A 3,370-nucleotide genomic window follows, 5' to 3' on the forward strand; every position below is an offset into this window, starting at 1 on the left:
TTTTTGTTGTCTATTTTTTATACAGTTCACTTTGAAGTTTAGTTAATGGTTTGATATGAACTTGACAGATTTGAAATTTCTTGTCTTACATAAATGAGTCTGCTTTGAAAATTTCTATTTAAAAGAGTCTGCTTAAATCTCAGTAAATCTATTCTCTTTGATGAAGTTTGAAGATGTAAGTCTTTGGAAGTAATATTCTGAAAGAATTTTAAATAAGCATTGTATTCTGTTTTATTTTTTAAAACCACATAGGCTGTGTATGCCTTATTTCTCTCATATTTTATATGTTTCATATATCCAAAAATGTGGAATCTTCCTGTGGCCCTCTTTTCTCCAAAGAGGTTTTTAGCAGGATGTTTAATGATGTAATTGTTTGTGGTAGTTGTCATCATTTAAAACTTTTTTGCCATAATCAATGAGCTGTAAGGCCAAACACAGGTCATTGGCAAGAGTTAGGGAGCTTAGGTCTGCAAAGGTCCACGGAGGGCTTCGTTGCGTTAATATTTCTCTGTACTGTGTGCTTCTGAATAGAAGTTTAACTCTGGGGTTGACTGTGGGGCTTTAGTGTGCTTTGTTCCTTATTGCTTTACATCAAATCAGCCCTTTCCTGAATTAGCCTGGCTTCTTGCTCATCCCTGGAACTGACTTCAGTAAGGTTCTCTATAACTTAGGCAGAGAATAAAAAAGTATTTACAAAGTCCTCTTGGGGGACTGGGGAGAAAGGAAGAAATATTCAACTCCCATCTGGGGAATTCCTGATATTCTCACAAGTAATAGGGGCAACCAATTCAATACACTGAGTCCTTGATCTTGGAGATTGCCTTTATGAAACTTATTCTTAACAAAGGAGAAGCTAAACCTGCTTATAATTACACCTAAGAGTCACCCCCAGAGATCCTCTTTTGTGGTGGCCTCTCTCTCTAAGCCAAACCAACAGGTGAACTCACTGCTGTCCCCGCTACATGGGACATGACTCCCAGCAGTGTAAATCTTCCTGGCATTGTGGGACAGGATTCCCAAGGATGAGCTAGGACCCAGCATCATGGGACTGAGAAAGCCTTGTCCAAAAGGGGGAAGAGAGAAATGAGACAAGATAAAGTTTCAGTGGCTGAGAGATTTCAAACAGAGTCGAGAGGTTATCCTGGAGGTTCTTCTTAAGCATTATATTGGTGTCCCTTTTCAGTTTATGGCATATTGTAGTGGCTGAAGGAAAGTACCTGAAACTGTTGAGCTGTGTTCCAGTAGCCTTGATTCTTGAAGACGATTGGATAACTATATAGCTTTTACAGTGTGACCACGTGATTGTGAAAAGCTTGTCTGATGCTCCTTTTATCCAAGGTATGGAAAGATGAGTAAAAATTAAGGATAAGAAAATAAGTGAATAATGGGTGGAATAAAGGGTATAATATTAGGTAGATTGAAATACTAGTAGTCAATGAGAGGGAGGGATAAGTGGTATGGGATGGATGAGTTTTTTCTTTTGTTTCTTTTTCTAGAGTGATGCAAATGTTCTAAAATGGTCACAGTGATGAATACACAACTATGATGATATTGTGACCCACTGATTTTATACTGCGGTTGGACTGTATGTGAAGATTTCTCAATAAAAATATTTTTTCAAAAAAGAAGCATAAGGAGAAAAAAAAATTTCTCTAGTCTGAGGTACACCATTCAATCTCCATTCATGGACTATGAATTTCTACCTCTTTATAGTCTGCAATCTGAAATTCTAAGTCATCATTATATAGGTTCTATCTTAAACATCATGCTTCAATTGTATTACTCAGTGAACCAGTATCTCAGGTAGCACCTTAATGTATTCATATAGGAGGGGGGTCCCAAAGTTGGGGTGGGTAATCATCTTTAAAATATATACATTTTTTACTATTTAACGTCTTGAAGCTTAGCTTTTTTTAAAAAGTGCATTTCGTGTATACTTTTTTTAGGCTGTACCTCTAACAATGGGTCAATGCTAGTTCCTCCCTCTGGTGTCCTCCTCTCTCAGGTACTCTCAAGCCTTTTTTTCCTGCCCTCTTTGAATCTTTCTCAGATGTAATCTTTAGAGGGCAGCCTCCTGAGAACCCTATTTTAACTTGAAGTCCACACCAGCACTCCTGTTGTCCTTTTCTGTTATATTTTTTTCCATGTTGTTTGTGATCATATAAAATAGCATAGATTTTATTTACTTATTTTGTATTACCTCTTCTCCAGTAGGAATGTCAATTTTGTGGGCAGGAATCCTCTCCTTTGTTTACTGTTATATCCTTAATTCCTAGAACAGGGCATTGCGGATGGCAGGCCCTCAATAAATATTTGTTGAACTGATGAGTTGATGGATATCATTGGCAATAACTTGCTGTTATGCCCTAGTTAATATATTCTATCAAAATGGATCTCGTAGGGCGGTGTGACAGTGGCTCAGTGGCAGAATTCTCACCTGCCATGCTGGAGACCCGGGTTCGTTTCCTGGTGCCTGCCTGTACAAAGAATAAATAAGCAAATCTTGTTAGCACTTGAAAATTTCTAGTATAAAAATGATTAGGTGTTTTTATCTCGTTGTGGATGTATTTAGGGTAACTTTTAATAATAGCCTCATTATATATATGATATATATAATTAAATATATATCTGTAATGAAAGCGCTGTATTATTAGGCCTTCTGTAGCAGAGGAATTGTGTATATAAAAATTAGACAGCCCAAATGACCTGAGTAGATCTTTATTCCAGTTTATTTCATTACCAGAGATACTACTATAGACTCAAATGACTTAGATAATCCTCAAAGCATTGTCAGAACTAAAACTAAATGTTGAAGGCTTTTCTCTCTATATAATTATAGTGGGAGTGAAGGACTATGACTAATAGTTTTGACCGGAAATTTTTTCAAGCATTGTTCTAAATTTGCAGTAGATGGAGGTATCTATGTATGCTGTGTGGTATTTTAATTTTTCATGTATCCCAACTCCAAGTTTTATCCTGGGATATGAATGAGTGGTCTTCAAGATGAAGAATATTGTTGACTTCCCCATCTGTAGTTTTGTTGTATTATTCTAAGTGTACCTGAGGCCTTGACTCAATGTACAGTGTACAGCTGAAGCAGTGAAATTCTGGTACATAAGGACCACACTGCCTTCTCATGAAAAGCATGTACTTGTTAATTGTTAAATATGCCACCTCACTAAGTAAATCAAAACTTTTGTGTGGAAATTTCTTGAAGATGATAGTGCTTTATTTACATACATAACTATATAAAAATATTCAACAGTGACTGACCAAGCATTTGTTACATGAAGACAGTTTTAACAGTTGTCTTTAAATTTTAATAGCATGCCTCATTTATGTGTGTAAAATGTATGCACTAGTGTCAACT

Source organism: Tamandua tetradactyla, chromosome 6 (genome assembly GCF_023851605.1).
Source record: "Tamandua tetradactyla isolate mTamTet1 chromosome 6, mTamTet1.pri, whole genome shotgun sequence".
Classification (NCBI taxonomy): Eukaryota; Metazoa; Chordata; class Mammalia; order Pilosa; family Myrmecophagidae; genus Tamandua; species Tamandua tetradactyla.